The sequence below is a fragment of the Lycium ferocissimum genome, chromosome 3 (genome assembly GCF_029784015.1).
Source record: "Lycium ferocissimum isolate CSIRO_LF1 chromosome 3, AGI_CSIRO_Lferr_CH_V1, whole genome shotgun sequence".
NCBI classification, from domain to species: domain Eukaryota; kingdom Viridiplantae; phylum Streptophyta; class Magnoliopsida; order Solanales; family Solanaceae; genus Lycium; species Lycium ferocissimum.
This window is the reverse complement of record NC_081344.1, coordinates 45,303,591-45,317,312: the sequence shown is the minus strand read 5'-3', so window position 1 is coordinate 45,317,312 and position 13,722 is coordinate 45,303,591.

Sequence of the window (13,722 nt, the reverse complement as noted above, 5' to 3'; positions counted from 1 at the left end):
GCGGCCTTGTCGGCTTGCGTATATATATGTGTTTTGGGATGTTGTGTGTAGTGGCGACCTTGTCGGCTTGCGTAGATATACATATATATGTTACGAAAGCAGTGTGTTATGATAGCCTTGTAGTTTCGACTTATATACAATTCTATCCGTTGAAAGTTGTAACTCCTCGAGATGTGTTGTCACGACCCAACTAGGGGGCCGTGACGAGTACCCGATACTTGTACCGAGCACCCCTTACCTATCATTTTACCTGTACCTCTTAGCAAGTCGTATGAACGGTGCCGTATTTATTTTTTTAGCTGAACATTAACATTAGCAGCGTCATTATGAACATAGACTAGTTAGCTTTGCTATCGCTTTATACAACAAACATTAAGATGCCAAAATACCACATATTTAATCGTACATGATCGATCGTACATATCGTCTACGAGCCTCTAGACATAGTACACTTATACATAGAAAGGGCCGAGTACTAACGTGCCCGAAAATATACACAAAAGAGTACCACAGAAGTGAGGCTCCGGAACAACTGGAGCGCTGTCAAGTACGGCTGGTAGAGCTCCTAAGGATCAAATCCGCCCGTCCGCCGACACACGCGTACAGAAACGCGTCGTCCACAAGAAGGGACGTCAGTACGAATAATGTACCAAGTATGTAAGGCACGAATAGTAATCTGCGAAAACATAAATCATGTATAATGGCATAAAAGAATCACAACACAAGTCCTGGGATAGAAACATAACCTGTACATATAAATGCCCTTGGCGGTGCCGTGCTTTCTTAGCTTTCCTTATTCATATATATACATACATACATAAGATTAGAATATATCATATTGTCGCGAGGCGTCGGCGGTACCGATCCATTTAACCATAAATATGCACATCCCGCGTCCGGCATCCCGCGTCCGGGATGATATCATGTCATGTAATGCCAACCGATCGTGGATATGCGTTTATAACGCGCCCTTATCCGCATTTTCCCGTAAATATATGCATATTTCATGTATAAATATCGGCGTCTATAGCGCCCACGGCTCTTCCATCATATACGTGTACTCACATCATATACATATATCGGCGTCTATAGCGCTCGATTCTTTTATCATATACATATACGTATGTCGGGCACACATCAATCGGGGTCATAAGGCATAATTCCATGTATTTAGAATCCTTAGAATAGTCATTACCCACAATAGAATTGGGATATCCAGAAATAGTTTAATATTCTCATATTTTCACTTTTATGGCAAAGTATATCGTCTACATATCTAACGTAGGCATTTTGTTCATTTTCGACTCCATCGTTATCGTTATAGGATCATATTCTTCACCTTAGTCAAGGAATCACCTTTGTCACGCTTATCATGGACATATGTTCTTTCTTAGCGTTATCGTTATCACGGTCATCATTGACATATTTACATATGCTACGTGTCATAGCATTATTTATAATGATTTAAGATAATCGGGTCCTCTTTACGCAAGCTCTAGGGGTTTAGGAGGTCTTTCCAACATTTTGCACCCTTTCTAATTCAATTCTCTTTGAAGGAAAGAAGGAAAACTTTAGGTGCGGATTTCGGGGAATAGAGTTGCCCCCGAGGCTCGTACCCAACTTATTACGTCTAAGACATTCCATAGAAGGAAGGGTGAAGCCTTACATACCTCTTTCCGCTCCTTTTGCTATTCCAAATTCACGTCGCAATCTCGTCAAAATCTGCAAATTGGTCATGTTTACCAAACTCTTATTAGGATTCTTAGAGCTAGAATCTTAAGGAAACACTTGGCTACCGAAATTTCGGCAGCACTTCCTTTGTAAATATACCATCCTCAACATTCAATATAGCCAAATTTCTCATCAATCACAATCCGGGAATTCAAACCCGGCCAAACTATTAACACAATACCAACATTCATACTAACAATTCCAATAACCAATTCAAAATATATTCTAACAATTTCATCAACATATTATTTCCTTCAAGACCTTCCAACTCCACTGCATACAATAAAAATCTTATAACATATTTTCCGACAACACCATACCAATATCATTGTCTACCATACATGTAAGAGCATAATATTTAATTTACATAACTTCAACCACAAGTCTACAACTTCTACCATTTCACAAAAATTACTAAGCCCTTAGTAGCAACATGGAATCTACACAACAACAACCAATATACTAAATAAAATTAACTCATTTTCCTCCACACTTCAACAATTATACACGGCCATGCATATACTATGCAACTCACGGCCACCTTCCTACACACACAACTACAACCTTTCCAAAATCATTCAACTTCCATTCTCCACATAATATTCACAACAACCAACACACAACATAAAGCTAACTCAATCTTCCATGCAACACACAACACACAACACACACACACACTCACGGCCCAACCACAAAAGTCACGGCACCACACACCTATTTCCACAACACATGAATTTCATTCATTTCATACCCTACAACAAGCACAACATCCAATATACATAAAAAGGAAATGAATTCTTACCTTCTCTTCAATTCTTTACTTGGCTAGAAACTACAACTTGTATGAATATGTTCTCTTCTTGCTCCAAAGACCACCCCACCTTGTTAGGGACCCTTTAGTTGGTAGAAAATAATTTTTGAAGAAAATTTTTGCCAAGGTTCTTGTTGGTGTTGCTATGGCCGAATGGCCTATAAGTTTTCTCCTTCTTTTTCTCTTGTTCTTATTTCATGAAATTTCTAGAGAATTGTAGGAAATAAGATGACTTAGTCATCTTATATTAATTCATCACATGAATTAATTAAGGTGGGCTTGGGCCAAGTGTGCATGGCCGGCCACCCCTAAGCTTTTGGGCCTCATTTCCTTTTGATTTTTGTTGAGCCCAATTAGCTACCGATCATGTTTTGTAATTTCCGAAACTAATTTTCAACATTCCAAATTTACCCTTCGTCTTCCTCCATAATTCCACGAGGCTTATTACGAATTTCCCTTTATGCCCTTGACCTTTCTCAATAATTTCGCTTCTAAATACTTCATAAGTCATTCATAGGCTTAACAAGATAAAGATATGGCCTTGCTTGTCGTCCTCCCGCAATTGTCTTGAATTACCCGATTGCTCAAAAATGCGGGATATAACAGATAGGTTGTTGTGATATGTATACATATGCGACAGTTTTGAGGCGATGTCATGCCTTTCTATATATAAGTTCTTTATTATGCTAGGTGAGAACGATTATAGTTGTCAGGGTATATGAGTGTCCAGCTCGGGCACTAGTCACGGCCTACGGGGTTGGATCGTGACAGATAGAGCCATGTATTAAGCATTCGCTTTCTAATGAATTGTTTTGATTTCAGCAATGCCCCGCAAGAAAGCTACAGCTACCCAGAAGGGCAAGAGAGCGGCAGGTGAGGCCACTAGCCGTACTCGGCAGGCTACTAGGGCTCAGGATGGGCAGGCTACTAGGGCTCAGGATGAGATTTAGAGTGAGATCCCGTATGAGACATCGCATACCCCGCCTCCAGCACCTGCCCTAGCGCTTCCAATTCCTCAACCAGATGCACCAGGCCAGGACGTGCGGGATGCTGTACGGTTATTGACTAGATTGGTAGCCGCCCAGGCTCAGCGACAGGGAGCTGGTGTTGACCAGGTAGACCGGGCTGGTAGTTCGAGGGTTAAGACTTTTCTCGAGTTAGATCCTTCAGAGTTTTCTGTGATAAAGTAAAATATGGACCCCCAGGACTTCATCGATGGTATGCAGAGGACCTTGAAGGTTATGCACGCGGATGAGGTCGAGTCTGTAGAGTTGGCTTCGTATATCTTTGCGTGATATTGCAGTACAGTGGTATTAGACTTGGGAGATATCTAGGGGAGAGAATGCCCCTCCAACTATTTGGTGAGAGTTTTCAGATACTTTTATTCGCCATTATTTATCTCCAGAAATCCAACGAGCCCGAGCAGATAGGTTTCTGCATATTGAGCGATATGAGTGTCCAAGAGTATTGTGTGTATTTTGATTCTATGGCTAGATATGCCCCAGCCATGGTGGCTAAGATGGATGACAGAGTTTATCGCTTTGTGGCTGGTCTAGGGCCACATTTGATAGATGCTTGTACGACTGCTACATTACAGCCAGGAATGGATATCTCCCGTATACAGGCATATGGAAAGAATTTGGAAGATCGTAAGCGTCAGAGGAGGATAGAGCGTGACCTTGACTGGGCCCATGGCAAGAGGGCCAGATCTCTAGATATCGGGGGTGAGTCCACGGGAGGACAGGGATAGCAATACTCCTGGCATCCATTCCATTCGGTAGGGAGTGTACCTCCGCTATTTTTAGGTCTGAGGTTCGATCGGTTTCTTATTCCGGAGCGGGCCAGAGTTTTAGAGCATCAGGCTCTCAGCACAGACCAGAGTTGGGCCAGATGAGACACCCTTTACCGCGGTGTGTCCAGTAGGGCAAGTTACATACCGGTCAGTGTCAGCTGGGCTCAGATGTTTGTTATGCTTGTGGCCAACCAGTTCATAGGATGCGGTAGTGTCCGATGAGAGAGAGTGGAGGTATAGTTCAGCCTACAGGGTCTATGGCTAGTTCTTCTTCTGCAGTGTGCCCTTCAGGGTAAGTTTTTCATACACCAGCAGGGCGAGGTAGAGGGAGGAGTGGAGCATCCAGCTCGAGCTGTCCTCAGCACCGCATATATGCACTAGCCGGTAGGCAGGATCGTGAGTCGTCTCCTGATGTCGTCACATGTATATTATCAGTCTCCTCCTATGATGTGTATGCACTGATTGACCCAGGTTCTACCTTATCATATGTTACTCCATTTGTTGCTGGCAAGTTTGGGATAGAGCCTGAATCGATTAAACCATTTGAGGTGTCTACGCCAGTTGGTGATCCAGTCATAGCTAGGCGAGTATACCGGGGCTGTGTAGTGATAGTTTGCAATCGCCATACCTTAGCAGATTTGATTGAGTTAGACATGATTGATTTTGATGTGATCATGGGTATGGATAGGTTGGCTTCCTGTTACGCTAATATTGATTGCAGAACGAAGATAGTTCGATTTCAATTCCCAGGCGAGCCAGTCCTAGAGTGGAAGGGCAATGCTGCTTCGCCCAGGGGTAGGTTTATTTCCTATCTTAAAGCAAGGAAGATGATCAGAAAAGGGTACATCTATCACCTGGTTTAGGTTCAGGATGTGCAAGCAGAGTCACCAACCTTTCAGTCTGTTCCTGTGGTTAATGAGTTCCCAGAGGTGTTTCCAGATGAGTTTCCAGGTATTCCGTGTTACGACCCAACCCCGTAGGCCGCGACTAGTGCCCGAGCTGGGTACTCGTACACACCCATTAACCATAATCAACATACTAATAACTTTTACATATGCAAAGGTAAGACGTCGTCTCCATAATCGGTCCACAGCATGCATAACAAGAACTTATATAGACAGAAAAGTAAATCGTCGCCCCGAAGCTGTCACACACGCATATATACATAACGGGCATAAGCCGGTAAGGCTGTCATAATATAGGGGGACGCCCAGAACACAAATCGCACAGACACAACTGTCCAGTGACTACCCACAACCCACATACATGTCTACAGACCTCTAAGAGTAATAACAGAATCATACGACGGGACAGGGCTCTGCCGAACCCCTGAATAGACATATACATACACATACATAACGAAAGTATCTGTACCCAAAATATAGGCTCCGGAACAAGGGAGCGCTCCAAGATAGCTGAGTAGGAGTCCTATCTTTGAAGGGTCACCAAACCGACTATCTGTACCTGCGGGCATGAAACGCAGCCCCCGAAGAAAGGGGGTCACTACGGAATATGTACTGAGCATGTAAAGCATGGAATACGGTAAACAGGATCATACTGAAATAAGGAGTGTAGAAAACTAGTACAACAACCAGAAAACCATACGGCTTGCCTTTAAAACATAAATCATGCATGTCAATATCATGTAGTACATATGCATATACATAACGTGTCCCGGCCCTCTAGTGAGGGACTCGGTAAATAAAATCATCATATACATGTACATGTAGCGTGTCCCGGCCCTCTAGTGAGGGACTCGGTGAATGAAGTCATCATATGCCATCCTGGCCACCATCCCCATATCATCACATCATCATATACATATATACATAGCGTGTCCCGGCCCTCTAGTGAGGGACTCGGTGAACAATGCAGTGAAGTTGCACGAATGCGTGTCCTGGCCCGGGACTCAGTGAAGGACATATTGAGCTTTGCACGAGCAGAGTAGTGAGAAAGCATATGCATAAAAATTACTTTTAAGACTCAATAGATAGGTAGACAAACAACGCTCGAGTATCAAACGATAGTCATATCAAATCCGTTCTAAACATCATTAGAGCTGCATTAAAAGAAATTTGAGGGATAGTAGACACGTATCAAGCCAATCCGAGCCCGCCCATGAAAGTTACGGGCATTATACATTAGAGAATCATTTGCGAATATATCAAAGCAATCCGGTTCCGTCTATGAAAGTTAGGGGCATTATTCGACATAAAATCCTTTTGGAACAAAACTCTTTATACAACATTTGAAATCCAATCATACAAAAGGCATAAGGACCTTAGCTCGACCATATTAAGAATGCTAACATCAAGGGGTGAATAAGAATCGTAAACATGCTCGGATCATAAGAATAGAGTTACCTCGAGGCTCGTATCATAGCTTACTTACAACTAAGACATGCCAAAAGAAAGAAAGGTTAGGCTTTACATACCTCGTCCGCTCCCTAAGCTAATCCTAACTTAAGTCTCGGACTTTCCAAGATCTACAATAACGTCATTATATACCAAACATTAGCCATAGGCACTTAGGAATTCAATCCCAAGCCATCACTTTATTTACAAAAATTTGGGCAGCATTTCCCCTATAAATTCAACAACCCTGAGAATTCAACTCGGCCAAATCATCAACAACAATACCAACAACCATATTAGCAACATCAACAATCAATTCAAAACGCATTCTAACATTAGTAACTCTTTTCTACACAATTCGACAACATTCCATTTACGTTCAAATCAACACATATAATCAATCCAACATCATTGCTCACGCGTTCAAATACCAATCCGAAACCATTCAAACAAGATTCAAGACACTTCTAACAATCCGCACAATATTCAAAACAACTCAACCAATACACAATGCCACCCGAAACCTTCCAAACTTGACAAGAGCAACACAACACATTCTTTTCTTCTGAATTCATGAACTATGCCAACAATCCACACGTTAACAACATCATTCTCTTATATACAAGAAACTATATTAAAATCGCATTAACTTCCAAATCAGCCCACACGATTATAACTTCAACTTGGATCACTAAACCTTCATTTTACATCATAGAATCCACAACAACAACAACCAAAACACTAAGTAAAATCAATTCGCCACAACCTACCAAAAACAGCCCCTATACGGCCAATATCAACATGCATGGTTCCATGAATTTCATCCATTTCTACACACTACAACATGCACAAATCATCCATAACACATGTAAAAGAAGATTGAACCTTACCTTTTCCACTTAGTTCTTCACTCGGCTAGGATTGAGCCTTGCAAGAATAGATGCTTTGCTTGCTCCAACAACTACTTCACGTTAATTAGGACCTTCCAACTGGTTGAAAACCTAGAAGAAAATATTTTTTTATCACTATTCATGGTCATCAATTTTTTGTGCCATGGCCGAATGGTCCCTTTGGTTTTTCTCCATATTTCTCTAAGTTTCTAGAATTGAAAAGATGATGAATTTGTCATGCTTGCCATCTATTATATACATATAGAATTCATCCATGTGTACCATGGCCCACACATGGCTTGGATGAATTAAATTTGGCCAAGCCATGGGTGGTGGCCCCACACATGCCATACGGCCATAGTGGCCTTTTCATGAAAAATACTTAACTTTTCATAATTCACTTTTAACCCCAAATTTTCCTTAATATTCCATACCAATAAAATCATAAGCAACTTATGCCTTAAAACAAAATCGAAGGTCAAAAGTCTCTACCTCATATCCCGAAATAGTCTTGTCCTTAACTTATCACAACTAGCTCAGAATGTCCCAATGTACAAGATACGGGATATAACATTCCGCCAGAGCGAGAGATTTATTTTACTATCGATCTATTGCCAGCTACTCAGCTAATATCTATTCCTCCTTATAGGATGGCACCTGCGGAGTTGAAAGAATTAAAGGAGCAGTTGAGGGATTTACTTGATAAGGGTTTTATCAGGCCCAGTACATCACAGTGGGGAGCACTGGTATTATTTGTAAGGAAGAAGGATGGCTCCTTGCGAATGTGTATTGACTCTAGGCAATTGAATAGAGTGATTGTGAAGAATAAGTATCCGCTCTCGAGGATCGATGATTTATTCGATAAGTTGCAAGGCACCAAATATTTCTCAAAGATAGACTTGAGATCGAGGTACCACCAGGTTAGGGTGAAGAAGGAAGACATTCCGAAGATGGCATTCCGGACTAGCTATGGCCACTATGAGCTTCGTGTTCTATCGTTCGGGCTAGCTAATGCCCCAGCCGTATTGATGGATTTGATGAATCGTGTCTTCAAAACCTTCCTAGATTTGTTCGTAATTGTGTTTATAGATGATATTCTGGTTTATTCGTCGTCACAGGATGATCATGCAGAACATCTACGAACAATGCTTGAAATTCTTCGAGGTACAGAGTGGTATGCCAAGTTCTCCAAGTGTGAGTTTTGGTTGAACTCTGTGGCTTTTCTGGGTCACATTATTTTAGATGAAAGCATTAGAGTGGACACTCAAAAGATTGAGGATATAAAGAATTGGCCAAGGCCTACGACACCGACGGAGATACACAGTTTCTTGGGCTTGGCAGGTTATTAGAGAAGGTTTGTGGAAGGATTTTATTCTCTTTCAGCCCCATTGACTAAACTGACCTAGAAATTATCTAAGTTCCAGTGGACGGATGCATGTGAGCAGAGTTTTTAGATATTGAAGGACAAGTTGACTTCAGCACCCGTTTTGACTCTTCCAGAGGGAACAGACGGCTATGTGGTATATTGTGATGCTTCAGGTATTGGTTTGGGCTGTGTGTTAATGCAGCACGGTAAGGTTGTCGCTTATGCTTCTAGACAGCTGAAGCAGCACGAGAAGAATTATCCAACTCATGATCTTGAGTTAGCTGCAGTGATTCATGCCTTGAAAATGTGGAGGCACTATTTATACGGTGTTCATGTTGATATTTATACTGATTATAAGAGTCTCCAGTACATCCTTAAGTAGAAGGACTTGAACTTACATCAAAGGCGATGGCTAGAGTTGCTAAAGGATTATGATGTTGATATTCTATACCACTCTAGGAAAGCTAATGTGGTAGCCGATGCTCTTAGTCGTAAATCCATGGGCAGCCTGCATATGTGCAGCCAGAGAAAAAAGAGATAGTCCGTGAAGTTCACCAATTAGCTAGCCTCGAAGTCCGGTTGATAGACTCAGGTGATGCAGAAGTTACAGTTTAGAACAGGATGGTGTCGTCTTTGGCAGCGAGATAAAGGAGCGTCAGTATGAAGACCCTGTTCTAGTTCACTACCGAGATACAGCATCTCAGAAAGAAAAGACACCCTTTGTGATTACAGGAGATAGCGTACTCCGATATAGAGGTAGATTGTGTGTCCCTAATGTTGCAGGGCTCCGTCAGTAAGTTATGGGAGAAGCTTACTATTCTCGCTATTCAATTCATCTAGGCACAACAAAGATGTACCATGATCTCAAGGAAGTTTATTGGTGGGATGGTATAAAAAGAGATATAGCAGAATTTGTTGCTCAATGTCCAAATTGTCAGCAAGTTAAGATAGAGCACCAGAAGCCCAGAGGTTTATTGCAAGCTATGGAGATCCCCACATGAAAATAGGAGGTAATTAATAAGGATTTCATTGCAGGCTTTCCTCGTATCCAGCGGAAGTATGATTCCATATGGGTTGTAGTTGATAGGCTCACAAAGTCAGCCCACTTTCTGCCTGTCAGAACTACTTATGCAGCCGAAGATTATGCAAAGCTTTATCTCAAAGAGATTGTACGACTTCACGGTGTTCCTATGACCATTATTTCAGATAGGGGAGTGGAGTTTACAGCAAACTTCTGGAAATCTTTTCAGAATGGATTGGAGACTCAAGTGAGACTTTGTACTGCATTTCACCTGTAGACAGATGGACAGGCGGAACGTACTATATAGACCCTTGAGGATATGCTTAGAGCTTGTGTACTTGATTTTCAAAGCAGTTGGGATGATCATTCTAGTATCCAGATGGCTCCTTATGAAGCCTATAGGATGGTTTGATGTTAGAGGAAATCAGCTAATTGGGCCAAATTTGATACAACAAGCAGTTGACAAGGTGAAAGTCATTTGGTAAAGCTAACAGCTCAGAGTCGATAGAAATCTTGCTCGGATAATCGGCGATGCAAGTTAGAGTTTGAGATAGGCGATTGGGTTTTCCTGAAAGTTTCACCTATGAAAGAAGTGATGAGGCTTGGTTTGAAGGGTAAATTGAGCCCTCGATATATTGGGCCATATAAGATCATTCGTACTGTAGGTAAGGTGGCATATTACCTAGAATTACCTTCTAAGTTGGGGTCTATACATCTGGTATTTCATGTGTCTATACTTCGTAAATGCATCAGAGATCCTTCAAGAATTGTACTAGTAGATGATATCCAGGTGACCGAGCAGTTATCATACGAAGAAGTTCCAGTGGCTATATTGGATAGACAAGTTCATTGGTTGCGAACCAAGGATGTAGTTTCCGTCAAAGTTTTATGAAGGAATAATAATAATGTTGAAGAAATGACTTGAGAAGTAGAAGAGGCCATGAAGATTAAGTACCTGTATTTGTTTCTAACATTTCAGGAAGTTCAGTCTGAGGCATCACTTCCCCCAAGTATTATTTCATTTTCAGTTATCGTGATTAGTCGTATGAGGCCATGGTATTGTATGTTTTAGTATATGGCCCTGTTGGCAGTATTTTGGGTTGCTGTGTGCAGGTTGGATTGTCTATTTACGGGGGAAACGCTGTCGAAATTCCTATAGCTCATGATTTGTTTGAACATTTGAGGACGAATGTTCCTTGGGGGGGAGGGAGAATGTTACGCCTCTCGTTTTCGTCATAGGAGAACCTATGGTTTCCTAGTCAGGTATGCCTTTGGAATAGAGACTCGAGCCTGAATTTTGGAGATAGAAAGTGTCTTACCCCGTGTACAATGTACCAGCAGGTATTCCTGGCAATTTACAGGATTAGAAGTTGAACGAATCGAATCAACGCAACCTGAACTGATTCAGGAAAACTTTGCAGACACCAGTCATCGTCGATGGGCCGTCGATATGTCGACAGACCGTTGTTGTGCGGCATCGTTATGTTTTCGCAGCCTTGAATCTATAAGCGCAGGTGGATGGACCATCGACACGTCGACTGGTCGTCGACCTGCTCGTCGAACAACACCGCTGGAACTTTTTAGTTCCAAGTATAAATATATCATCCCATGACTTTATTTCTCATTTTCTCTCTTCCAAGTCAGAGAAAACCATAGTATTCACTCCCAATATCTCCTATCATAATAGTGGAGATTTGGTAAGATCCGAGCCCCGTAAAACCAGAGCGTGTGAAAAAGAAGGTTGCTCCTAGGGTTTCATAAAAGTTGTGAAGCTTGGGAAGTTGAAGTTGAAGCTAATCCTTGGAATCTTAGATCCCTCAAGGTATATAAATGGATTCTACCCTTGTATTTAAGTTAATTATCAAGAGTTTTAGTGGTTTTAAGTGAAGAGAGGATACTTATGTGGTAAATGGATGAAGGGTAAGATAGTGACTTGGGGCTATTTTAAGAGATGGTTAGAAATGGACTTGAGTATATTTTGATATGTAAGTGTTTTCATTGTTGTTGTGGATATAGTGGTTGATGTTGGATGGAATGTGAAGTTGAAGAGTTGTAAGCTTACAAGGGAAATGTTGTCCATAATTCGTTAAGCTCTATTTGTATTTAAAAATGGTTCGTAAATAAGGTAAATAGTCTAATTGAGGCCTACGTTATCTTGATTGTAGACTTACAAGTTCGAGGAGTAAAAGTTGGACGATTGGATATATTCTAAGGTATGTGAAGGTTATCCTTTCTTTCTTTTGGCATGATCCTATGATATGAATCTACAAGTGAGTAAACGAGCTTATATATTACTCTACTCTTAGAAGCACTAGGAGTACTTCAGTCTTGGATGTTCCTATACCCCGTATGATTGTTTCTTCTGTTCATGGGTCTTGAGATTTCTTATGATGATGAAGTGTTATATCCGGCATTTCTGCACATTTGAAAAATTTGGAATAATTTTTGCTTGTAAGAAATAAGGCCATATTTGGATTTTTCTTAGCAAGTGAGCCGGTTATGGAAGTTTGAATGCGAAAACACCGGAGAAGGCCGAAGGGCAAAATTGGAATTTTGAAAATTTATTTCGGAAATTTCGGAAGATGATCCATAAGCAATTGGGCTCAAATAAATGAAAAAAAAAATGAGGCCCAAAAGTGCTAGGGGTGGCCGGCCAATAGGCCAAGGCCCAAGTCCATGGAATTGTTCCATGTGACAAATTGATTAGAGGATAATTATATATGGTCACCCATAGAACATTCAAGACAAGAGAAGAAAACAAAAGAAAAATCAAGAAGAGAAAAAAAAGACAAGGCCTTCGGCCATGGAAAAAAAAGAAGAAAGAAAGAAGAAATTTTTTTTGGAGCCTTGGTTCTTGATGCAAAAACTTGTTTCTTCTTGAATTCCTATCAAGTTTGAAGCGCTCTCCAACATGGTATAGTTATTCATGTGAGAAAGTTACGTTTGCGGCGAGTTGGAATTTCAAGCAAGAGGTAAGATTTCCATGTTTTATGTTATGGAACAAGTATGTATGTTATGAGGATTGAAATTAGAAAATAAACATGGAGTTGTGATGTGTATGTGTAGCCGTGTGTGTATGTGTGAGTGTATATAGCCGTGCATGTGCATGATTTTGTATGGAGGATGTGTTGAATTTTATGTTATATTCTAGTTGTGATTATGATGAAATTCATGTTGGAAATGAAAGTTGAATGAATTCGGATGAATTTGGAGAAAGGGATGTTGGCCGTGGGGGTGGATTAATTGGAAGGAAAGATGAATTAAATTTATTTAGTATGTTAATTATGTTGTTGTTGCCTTGTAATGTAAAGGAAGGTTTAATGAATTAAGATAGCTTGAAAGTTGGTTGTATGTTGTTATGAGAAATCTATGTGAATTTGATGTAATTTTTATATAATGATGAAAGTAAGATCTTAGATGTGAATTGTGGTCATGACTTATGAAATTGGAAGATGGAAGAATGTTATGAATATGCATGTTGAAATTGGAAGTTTTGGAGGAGTTATGGTTGGATGGAAACTTTGTACATTTTATGGAATATGAGAAATATGTCCAATTTGCATTTGAATGGTTTTGGATTAGTAAGTAAATAGGAGAACGTAGACATGAAGTTGGAAGTGTGAAGTCGGAATGGAAACTAATGCATTAGGTCGGAAAGTTGACTAGTTGTATTATGTTGTGATTATTAATGTTATTGATGTTGTTGTTGGGTTGTGGTTGGTTGTTTTGAGCCGAGTTGAACCTCGGGGGCGTTGTA